The sequence below is a fragment of the Geospiza fortis genome, unplaced genomic scaffold (assembly GCF_000277835.1).
Source record: "Geospiza fortis unplaced genomic scaffold, GeoFor_1.0 scaffold180, whole genome shotgun sequence".
In the NCBI taxonomy this organism is placed as follows: Eukaryota; Metazoa; Chordata; class Aves; order Passeriformes; family Thraupidae; genus Geospiza; species Geospiza fortis.
This window is the reverse complement of record NW_005054452.1, coordinates 203,764-216,105: the sequence shown is the minus strand read 5'-3', so window position 1 is coordinate 216,105 and position 12,342 is coordinate 203,764.

Below are 12,342 nucleotides of genomic sequence, written 5' to 3'. Positions count from 1 at the left end.
AGTCTGACACAGGCTGACATTGCTTGTGGTAACAATTAACTCCCTAAAAGTAATTGTCATCTTTACAAATGAGACTACAGAGACAAAAGACAGGTACAGAGTCTAAAGACAAAAACAGCAAGTAACAGACAAGTAAAAATGTCCTGGCATGCTGCATGAGAAAGGAAAATAGGCAATTTACCATGAAGAAAAGTAATAGCACTTCTTCAAAAGTGTTTTCCTCTGAAGCTCTGATGGATTAACTCAATGGTTGCTTTAAAATGATGCTGTTGCTCTAAAAGGCATCTCAAATTTGGAAAGGTTTAGAGGAAAGCACGGGGTCTAATGGAACCTGTGAACATGTGGACTCTCCAGTGCTGGGGGCTCCATGGATAAAGATCACAATGAAAGGAGTTTGGGACCACTCACTCAGCATAGTCACTGTGTCTGTGAAATGCTCCAGGAAAATCAGTCAGTGAGGGAAAAATCCAGAGTGATTTTGGGCAAATTAGTCCATGGCCATTAGAGTCCTACTTTGGGATGGATTTTTGCCTTTTGTCCATCTATGCTCTAAATATCTTCATGGTGACACTATAAAATGTAGTGTTGATAAATGATAAAGTAATGCACATGAAAACATGAGCCAGGAACCACCCAGGATGTGCCAGTTCAGTGCCCAGCTCGTGTAGTAAAGCCAGCAGGATGAGGACAGGTTTGACAGAGGAAAATATTTGGTGCCTGAGTTTGAATTGTTCATGCAATTTTGATCCACTCATCTGAAACAAGGGATGGAAAAGTACACGGAAACCTGAGAAGAATTACAAAATCTGGAATTGCTCTCATGCAAGGAGAGTCTAAATCAGTGAAGGCACCAACATTTTGAACTATATGTTCTTTAAGTAAATTGTGAAATTCTTTTTCACAATGTCATAGTTGCCGCAATGATAATTCATTAACTGCACCAATCAAGAATTTATCCCACAGAATTTCCATCTTGAAATCTTGCAAATCTTACAGATCTAGAAGAATTTTGAGTGTAGTATAAAGGGTAGACATAAAAAAAAAGTGTGGATTTTGTAAATGTTCTCTAGAGACATTCCTACATTGAAAAAAGAGAGCTCCACACCTTTGCTCACAAATCTGCAGCCCTTTCTCATGACTATCACCTTGGTTCTCAACCAAAATGTGTGGGTATCACACATCTTCCTATGTACCTGGAAAATGTTCAAGTTGTACCAGAAACGCAAGAGAAGTGGATATATTTCTATATTTCTTAATGACAGAACTTAGTTATTTTTAAGAAATTTGCTTCCAGCTGATAAATATACAGCAAATTACTGTTTTGAAAACCAACATGAAGGTCAGAGAGGCCTCCCTGAGCTGGGGACAATTTCTATTGGTGGTTTGAAATTCTGTGGTCACTCTTCCTGTTATTCATATGCCAGGCATTGTGTTTTCTATGTGAGAATTAGACACCCAAGTTACCAAAATCAGTCAGAAATGTCCGTAGCTTTTCGCCTGTGGCCATGAGAAGAAGGCTAGAGAAAATTTTTGGCTTTCCATTTTGATAAACTTCCCGTTTGATAAACTTCCCATTTGATAAACTTCCCCTTTTAATAAACCATGGGAAAATGACTGAGGGTATTTCAATTTATAATACACATCTTCAGCAAAGAGACAGTTCCTGAATTAAGAAGTCAGAAAACACTATAAGCCTGTAGATAACTTTCCAAATTAATTTTCCTAAATTTTTTTTGTCCCCCTAACTCATTTACTTATTAGACTGAGAATCTGAAAGTGAAGAGTTATCATAGCTAAATCTGCATTTTAGGTCAAGGAGCTACTGAGCAGGTCATTACTACAAAGGAATAGAGGCTTGAGGTGTAGCAAAATAACTTAGTCCATTACTCAGACATAGCACTTTTTAATCCATTCCCACTGATCTCAGTCTCATTATTGAACTCACAAATGGATTTAAGTGCCTGGCTCCATTGAAGGATAGTTTTCATAGGTTTAAAGCTGAACAAATGAAATGCTTAGACAATAAGGGAGTGGGGGATAAAGCATCTGCAGAAATTCACTTTGATCCAGAAATTTCCTGCTACACTACCCTCAGAGTGTGAAATGCTGACCTATAGTTCAGTTCTTTTACACCTTAGAAAGAGGTGGACCAAGCTGTGGAAACCAAGAGGGAAACAGTCGCACAAAAATAAAAATACTGTGGGGATATTTTTATATATGGTGCTTTGTTGTGTATCTCAAAGACAGCTGGCCAAAGCAAGGTTCCTGTGTCTCTCTGAAACTTGATTTTAGTACATTTATAGGATAGACATTTATAGACTTAAAATTAAATTTATCAATATAAAAATGCAGATTACAATCAGATTTTCAAGCAAAAATTTAGTGGGTGTGGGGTTTTTTTAAGTGATCCCCCTGGTATGAATCTGAATTAATGGCTTGTGATGGAAATAAGTCAATACAACTCCTTTCACTCTTTTTATAAATACAGTCAGTTGTTTTTATGAACAACCACTCAGACCAGACTGGGCTGTTCATTAAGTTTGTCAGATGATGAATATGTGTGTGGAGAAGGAAGGAAGCTGGAAGAGACAAAAAGGATAAAGTCCTTTGGTTGAAACTTCATCAGGAGCTTGCCCAGAAGGGAAAGGTCAGGTCTGAAGCTGTGTCCAAGGGCAGGAACATTATCCCACATCACGCTAGCAGGAATTCAGGCACCTCTTTGGAAGCTGAGCACACCCTGATCTTGCTGCTGAGCTGCACCTGCAGAAATCAAGAATAACCAAGATTTTTTCCTGTTTCTCACTGGATGACCAAGTGCATCCTCAAGCAAGGGTTCACACATTTCTCCTGCTTTAGATATTTTTCCCTTTATGACTCAGTTAACACCAAGTTATGGAGAACTTGACAGCTTGATAAAAGCTGTGGGAGGTAGAAATGTATTTTCGTGCTCTAGTTATACCTTTAAAGGAATCAATATTTAATTACTTGAGGAATGTTTCCTCCTTTTGATAATGTTAGGTGAGGTGTCATAGGTGAGTAGCTGGTGCCCAATCTTATCTTCCCCCTTTGGGCAAAATTTCAAAGTTCCTGCGTTGTTTGGTAAGTCCTGAATAATAATGGGCTTGAAAAGAGTGGAATCACTGCAGAATGTGAAATGTTTATACTTACCTGCTTTATCCCAGCTCACTAAAAATTAAACACAAGGAAGAAAGAGAGATAAAGTAGGGTTTCTAAAGCCTCCTAGAATATTCAGAGGTAATGACTCTGCTAGAAGGATGTGTTTGATCTATTATTTTATTTTCCTGAAATATTTCATGCAGAAACTATTTTTTTTTAAAAAAAGGTTCTTTGGCCTGCATTTTGAGGAGGTCATATTAAATTATCTTTATGGTTCTGTTTCCTCAGTGAACCATAGAATTGGATGCTAGCAGGAGGATAAATGAAAACAAAAATCCACTTTTAAATCTTAATCTCTCACAACCTAGTTGACTATTTTTCTATAACTGTGACTGTTTTTAATTATGTGTACTCTAGGTGTGCCTGCACAAAAATTTCCAGGATACAGAGAAATGACCAAAAATCGGACAAGCAGAAATCTTCGCCCCAGGAAGAAGCTGTTGCATTTATTTAGCTGGAATATTGCACGAATGTTACACAAGACCTTTGGATGGGATGGGCTGAGTTTTTTGAGATCTCTGCAGATCCCAATGCCTGAATTTATATATATATATATATATGTGTGTGTGTGTGTGTGTATTTATGTATATATACATATATATTGGGCCACTCACTCCAAGGCAGGCCTTGGAGCCGGAGCTGTCCAGGGAAGGGAACAGAGCTGGGGAAGGGTCTGGAGCCCCAGGAGGGGCTGAGGGAGCTGGGAAGGGGCTCAGCCTGGAGCAAAGGAGGCTCAGGGGGGACCTTGTGGCTCTGCACAACTCCTGCCAGGAGGGGACAGCCGGGGGGGATTTGGGATCTCATCCCAGGGAACAGGGACAGGAGGAGAGGGAACGGCCTCAGGCTGGGCCAGGGGAGGGTCAGTTTGGATATTGGGGAAAAAAATCTTCACAGACAGGGTTGTCAGGAATTGGAAGGGGCTGCCCAGGGAAGTGGTGGGCTCACCACGCTTGGAAATGTTCAAAAAATGTGTGGATGTGGCACTTGGGGATGTGGGTTAGTGGTGGCCTTGGCTGTGCTGGGTTAAGGGTTGGACTGATGATCTTGGAGGGCTTTGCCAACCTAAATGAATCTATGATTTTACATATATATATATACATATATGAACCCAGATGAAGTTTTTAGTGGGTTTATATTTGCTTTTGGTTGGGTTTTGGCTGTGTGGAAGCCCAGTCTGGCTCTGTTGAACACCAGACCCTGGTTTCCTCAGCTTGCACTGAGCTTTACATGGCCTGGAACCTGCAGGAGCTCCCAGACACCCTCTGCTCCTTGTCACGCACAAGTTCCATCATTAATTAGGCCCTGGAATATCCATTATTTGGTCCATAATTGTGGAATAAATTAAGATCACTGACTATCACAGAGTTCAGTGAAGCCCACGTGCATCTGAGGTTCTTCAGAGAGAGCTGTGGATCTGCACAGGGCACAGCTGGGGGCTCACGCTGATCTGGGGTCTTTGAATCATTTATTTATCCTGGGAAGAAAAGCTCCTCCAGCTTTCCCCAGTGCCCTGATCTAAACTGATTTGGGTGCTCACACAATCTTCTGGATTTGGGGAGCAAAGGGCAAAGATTCATGATCTCCCTTTGCTGGAAGTGATGTCTCAAAAATCCCCCACACACTGTGGGAGATGCCTGTCACTGGGAGCAGTTTAAAGCACAGGTTTGTGTTTGTGTGGATTAGTGGGAAAATTCCCTGCCAGAGGGCACAGGGTGTGCTGCAGGTATCTCAAACATCAGCTTTATTGTGCACTGAACATGAGCCACAGTCCACAGGAAGAGATTTTAGCTTTTCTCAGGGTGTGCATCTTCAAGTGCTTCTGCTGCTCCTAGAAATAATCTTTCTTTCTCCTTTTACCTACAACGGTGACTTTGTAAAGTGATCATGGGGAAAAAACCCAGTTTATATCTGAGCTCCTATTTTGCATGGACACATGAAAGACTTGTCTGTGGGAAGGAGTGATAAAAGTTCATAAATCACAGGTATTTCCTGGAGTCACAAAAATTGTATTGAATAAGCCCTTCCAGGTTGCCTTTTCTCTTTCTTTATTTGTTTATATCTTCTTTTCTGTTTCGAATTATCCACTCCTACTTTTTCTTTCTCTTTTATGAATAAACTTCCATCACCTCAGCCTGAAGAAGCTGGAAGAATCTCTCCTGATTGAAGGGCGCTTGGATTGTTATTTCACTAAAATTCTAGGGTTGGGATTTGTGGGGTTTTTGCACAAATCAATCCTTTTTAAAAATTCTTTGCTTTTAAAGGAATCGTGAAAATGTGTGACAGTCCATATCTCTGTGACAGCATTTGTGTGAACGCAATTACACTTTGTACTTTGAAAATTTTCAAATTAGGATCTTTGGGAGGAAGAGGAGAAAAAGAATTTTGCACTGGAAAACACTCTGGAAAGAAGCCTCAAAAAACAAATCCTGAAATAAAACAGGACATAATCAGGTATTGTCATCTTGAATTTTTATGGCTAATTCCTTGGAAATAAGTGAAGAAATAGGTTAAAATAACTTTAGATATGTATTTATTTGAAGAATACTTATTTGATGTTAAATTTTAGAGAGATGTAAAGGTGTATGGAGCCTTTATCATTTTAATTTTAATAGATATTAAGGAAGAATGTAGGAAACATGGGGGTTTGATTGATCTTTAATGTCTCTTTTCATCCCTTTTCATTATCCTAAGGACTTTTCATGGAGAAATTGCAGTCATAATTTGCAGAAATTGCATGAAATGAGCATATTGTGCTTATCCAGGCTGATGAAGGGTTTTCCATCCCACTTTTTGTAAATATATGCTGTAAATAAAAGAAGAAAATAATTTTTAAAAAAATTTACAAGTCTGTAGAAGTTTTATAGAAATTTTCAGACTAAAAGAGACCTAAACCACTGTGTCCCACTGTAAATCACTGTGGCCACTGTGTGCCCTGAATAAGACACAAATATTGGAGACTCTCACTGAACCTCCTTGATGAGGCTGATGGTAAGAAAAATAAAACTGAATTAGTCTACGTCAACACCCACACAGATACTCACATGAAAACCAGTAATCTCTGCTAATTTTCTAGAGATATTTCATCAGGAAAAGTATTGTTTGTACTGTTGTGGGTTGCATTTTGAGATATATATTGTTACTGCATCCTACTTTATCACCATCAATTTCCTCAGCTAATTTTTGTTGTGTGATTCCTCAGAATTCTATTAAAAACAAATGATCTGTAGTGTTTTGGTTTTTTTTTTTTTTCCAGTAAAGGACAAGTCAATAGAAACCACTCAGAAAGATTAAAAAAAGAAAAAACAAGAGCACCCTGATATATATTTAGTTTTCTCTTGATATTTCCAGATATAAAATCTACCAATATTATACCACAAACCCAACGCACAACACCTGCAACTCCGCTCCTGAAAGTCCTGCACTCCGTGGCCACCATCGTTCACAGAGAAACTGTTACATCTTTCAGATTCAAATTCTGTGGATCATGGGAAATTTTCACGTCTCAGTCTGAAATTAAGCAGTATATGTATGCTGATTTCATGGATAAAGGTTTTCACACTGGGATTGTATTGCCCAGGCTGAATCCGGGAGGATTTATAAATTAGCTTGACTCCTGTCCCCAGATCATTTACTTGTGCACAGCCAGGCACAAGGATCTTTTAGTCCCTTCCCTCACTATGGAAAGGCAGAGCACAAATCTGCTTTCAGACTCAAATATAACTGTAAAAGACTGGTGTTTGTTTCCATTTCAGAAACTACTGCCTTGGTTTAATAAAAATGCGAAGAAAAACTCCTTAATTTACTTTTTTTTCCCTTCTCAAATGCCTTCCAAACTTGGTGGAGGGGGCAGAGAAAGAGAGAGAAAACTACCAGGGCAGCTCTAAAGCCTGTTAATTTGTAATTTATCCTGGTTTTACTCCCAAAAACACCTGCCTGAGAATATGGTTTGTTAATTGACCTGTAGAGCATCATGTGTTGGGCATTCTAAGTTGTCTCCTGATAATGCCCTCCTCATCAAGGCTTATTGCTCTGGTGCAGCTGATTAGGAAAAGAAGGCATCAATTGAACTTCAAAACTTCAAAAGAGACATGGAAAGGCTGCAGCTGATGTGGGAATGTCCCACTGCAGAGGGCACGCTGACCTTTGCTTCCCTGGGCCTTGGTTGAGATAAATACAGAGATTTATGGGGAGCTGAGCCCCCCATTAAGTTTAATTGTTCCCCTGGAGCTTCCCCAGCTGAGTGGAGGGGGGTTCCTGCCTGTGAGGATGTGGGCAAGGTAAGGTTCTTTCCAAGGGAAGGATTCACATTCATCTGTTTTATTTATTTTATTTATTCTATTTTTTTTTTTTTTATTTTTTTAATTTTTAATTTTTTCTCAATTTTATTTTTTATTTTATTAATATTTAGATTTTATTTATTTTATTTTTATTTTTAGCTTTCACACTGCAGTCTCATATGCAGTAATTCAATACAAGCCTTGAGCCTTTATTAAGGAATCATAATGTAGAGCTTTATAACTATTTTCTTTGGAACTGATACAATTTTTTTTCTGGTTAGCTCTGTTTTTCATGAATTACTATAACCTTATCAGTCAAGAAATATTGACTCTTCTGATGTTTTTCATTTTCCCAGGTCTTAGTTGAATATACCATCAGATCAGAGTAATGTGTGATATAAGTTGGTGGGACTTGCCAAATGTGGTTATGTTATTTTGCCTATGAAGTTTTGTAAGTTAGTGATCAAACTGCTGTTTTTCAAGTAAATTAGTTTTGTGGCCCTTCTCAAGGAATTATTTTATTTTTTATTTTATTCTATTTTTCATTTATTTTAATTTTTATATTTTATTTTATTTTATTTTATTTTATTTTATTTTATTTTGGGGCGCAGGGGTGATGGCAGGAGCTGCAGAGGCTCCTCAGATTGTTGGAGCTGAGCAGCAGAATCTCTCTCCTGTGTGACAAGGGCAGCTTGCAGGAGGTAACCTGCATTTACAGCACTTCTACAGGAAAAAAATGAGCCAACAGACCTCATTCAGAGTCAATTGCATCTATTATTGATGAAGTATTCTAGATTGCAGTGACATTTTATTTTTCCTTTCAGGATTGGTGTTTCTTACTTGGGAAGTTTTTCTACATTATTAATTCAATCCTACAGAGCACCTTGCTCTTTTATTTTCTGCTTTCACTTTCTTCTTATTCCTTCCAAAGCTGTGGGATTTCAGGTTGGCAGTCAAGCTATTGAAAGCTCTGTTCTTGCTTAAAGAAATAATTCAGTACTGATTATTTTATGATTTTTTTTCTCCTACCTCCTCAGCATTTTGTGTTCAGGAGAAAGCATCGTTATTTACATTAACCTCATTGGGTGAGCATTTTCCCCACTGTGATGGCATCAGGAAGGTTTTTAAGTGTCCTGGAAGAGAGGAAATGTTGTCAAACAGCTTTATCCTTTATCACACGTTTCTGCAAGAGAAAGTTTGGGCTGAGTGCATCCACATCACAAAGGTTTTAATGGTTTCAGAATTCTCATTGATCTTCACCTCAACTATTCAGATGGGTCCAGGCCTCTGTATTGCCTGTGTTGTTTTTTGAGATGTTATCTGTCTCCTGCCACAGAACATAACTTGGAGATAACCAAACTGGCGGTGCCTGAGCTGCAGCTGGAACCAGAAGCTGTAAAATGGCTCCACAGCCTTTTTCTGAGCAGGTAAATCCCTGATAAGCAGCATTTTACAATGGCTGAAAAAGTTATCCAGGTTTTCAACACAGAAAAGACATGACTTTTCTCTACAGTAATCGTTTATAAGGAGATTAAAAGAACTGTAAAAGTCAAGATTCATTATGCCATAATGTTTCTGAACTAAAATGCAAAAATGTCTTGAGGAAAGAGGATAGTCATAAAAACCCCAGTAAGTGCAGTGGACAAAGGTATCTGCTCAGTCACAGCTGGTTCCTTGAATTCAGGCTTGTTTCCATCAATCACTGATGGCTTTCTGACTGGAAACTCTCCTCAGAGAAGCTCCCTTCCCATTTGCTTCACTGCCTGCACTTCTCAGATGCCCTTCCCTGCACTCTGTGCTCCCTCCCTTGTGTTTCCCTGCTCTGGAGCTCAATTTCCCTTTCTCCAGGGATCATCTCCTTCTCCCCACCGCTTTTCCCAGGCAGTCTCTGCCTATTCCAAGCTGGCTGGGGAGCCTCTGCCCCAGGTGCTGTAGGGTGGGGATGTGCAGCTCTGTCTCGGGTGTGTGAATTAGGATTGTCCAAAGGCAGGGCCATCCCAGACCATCTCCAAGGCATTATTTGTCAGAAGCAAAATGTTCCTTCTGGAGGACCCACTCTGGTGATTTCCGTTTTGGTTGAATGGCAGATTTGTCTTTACAAACAAGCTGTGGGTCTGCTGGTAGATAAAACCAGCACTGGGAGATAAAAGAAACAATGGGAAGGATTCCACTAACTGATGAATGGAAAAAGATATTTGCTTTTACAAATAAACTTTAGGTTTGCTGATAAATGAAATTAGACATTGAGAGATGAAAGAAACATTGGGGAAGAAAAACCCCTAAATTCCGTAAGAATTAAAAATTAAAAGGGAGGGTTATACATTAGAGGGAAATCTTCAGTATCAGGTGTATCAGGAAGTCTGAACCTCTCAAGGCCCTCAGCCAATGGGGAAAGAGAGAAGGGAAATGCAGCCAGGAAATTGGGATAAAAAGGAGGCTGTGTCCTCCAAAAATTTGAGAGATGCCAGGGGAATGCCCCATGGCCTCTCCCTTTATTTGAATAAAGCCAGAAAGGATTCCTCTGTCTCTTTTTTGAACATAAACCTCTGGTGTTTGTGGGTTAATTTTCTTAACACCTGGGAGAAGGGCTGACGGCTGGCTCTGCTTTATCCCGTCAGGCTGCACCCAGCAGTGACCCGAGACCCTCTTTGCTGAACCACTGAGCTCAGTTTGCTGCCTGTTTGCAGGGAGAAACTGGGCTGGGATGGCTCAGGAAAACACCTCAGGGGCTCCACACTGTGGGCCAGCAATGTAGAGTAGGATGAAATAAAATTCCATACACTTCTGGGACACTTCTCCCAGCTATTTCAACTGGACTGTTGCCCTCCCTCACTTTGGCTCTGTTGGGTTTGGGATGAGGGGGAGAATTTAGATTTATTTACTTCTGTCAAAGTGGGATTTCTCAGAGTAGGCTTTGATGAGAGAGATTAATTTCCATGTTTTATCTTATGGGGACTTGTGTGTTGTCTAAACTGTGTTACTGGGGAACCAACAGCTTCCTTTGCCTGGAAATCCTTTTTTCCCCTGGGCTTTCAATTCTCATAGAAAGACCCTGAAGTGCTGGTGTGTTTGTTACAGACACTTGAATTTCTCTACTTTTAGATTTGTGCCTTTGTGAGACTCACAAAACTTGTTTGCAGACCATAGTGCAGAAGTGTGTGTGCTGGGCAATATAAAACTGGATTATTTTATGGGTTGTTTGATTGGGTTGTTTACTGCAACTAGGGCATAAAAGGCAGTATTTGGCCATTTAGCATCATTGCTTGGGTTAGGTTGCATTTGGAGGTGCAACTAATCTTTCCCCAAAATGTCAGATTGCTTAAAAAATAAACAGAAGTCTGGCAGACGTGGGAACTGGTGGTGGAGGTGGAGAAGGAAACCCGACCATGGATGGAAAGGAAGCGTGGGAGTTGAGGTTATCTGATCTCTTCAAAACACCCAGAACTTCTCCACTGAATGGGGGAATTTTGGGGTTGATTTTCGGGATCTAGTAGGTGAGCTGAGTTTACCTGATGTCTTCAAAACACTCAGAAGTTCTCCACTGAATTGGGGGAGTTTTGGGATTGATTTTTGGGATCAAGTGGGGGAGCTGAGTTTATCTTGTAAGAATATCATGCATTTAGTGCAATACAACATATCTGACCTCTACAAAATGCTCAGAAATTCTGCACTGGATGGGGGAGTTCTGGGGTTGATTTTTGGGATCAAGTAGGGGAGCTGAGTTTACCTGATCTCTCAGATAAACAGAGAATTGATTCAGATACTCAGAAATTCTGCACTGAATGGGGGAGTTCTGGGCCTGATTTCCATGATCAGGTGTGGAAGTTTTTCCTGCTGCCTGATTGAGATGAAATCTCTGCCTGCAGAGCCCCAAGGGCTGGGGCTGGGGAGGGGCCCAGGAGCAGCACAGAGCTCTGTGAGGGTTTGTTAACCTGTTTGCTCTGCCTTTACTCTCTTTATTCTCACTTCTGGCTGCCTGTCTCATTAACCTGCCTGATCTGGCGCCGTGTCTGTAGGAGGCCACTTGAGCACAGAAGCTCTCTCCCCGTGAAGCTTCAGAAACCAATTTAAACTTGATAATAAGTGGTGGAGGAATTGCAGGAGCTTCACTCCTGAGGTCATAAATGTATATCAATGAATAGGAACTTCATAAGTATGCTATGCAAAATCTTCTATCTGCAGTTAATTCTGGATTAAAATCCATATATTGGCAGATTGGATACCAGTAAAATATGGATAATACTGAGGCAATGAGTCATATCACCAATGGTGAGGCCCCTTGTGAAGAATTTTATCAGGAGTTTATATTAATATATTTTTTTAAATTGTCCCAAATATCTTTTATTGTAATTATCTTTGTCTGAGGTTCTGGTAAGAAACTGTGTATCATTTTGTAATACTAATTCTTCACAACTGTGGATTCTTGTCCTGTGCAGTAACATTAAAGTGACTTTATATCCCTTAACGTGCAGAAATAAAACAGGAGACAATTCAAAATAGCCCCCCTTTATCATAAATTGATTATAATTATTTTGCCAAAATGACCCTTCAGTCATAACTTAGCTTAGCTTACAAGGCACTGATATTGAATATTTTCAATGCTTACAAGGGACTGATATTGAATATTTTCAATGCTTACAATGCACTGATATTGAATATTTTCTTCTTATACGTCTATTTTCTCCAACAGTAGTGATTTGACCCCAGCTGAAATTTGTACTAGTAAGGACATGTTTTCTACAAGATCTTTTTGTTTTGCTTTGTTTAAAAGAATAGAAGAGAATCTTTCTTTACTTCAACCCATCTAAAATAAATCAATGGCAGCTGATTACCTTTTTGGAATGCTGTTGTGATTTTAATGGATTATTTTTGGGTTTTGTTTGGTTTT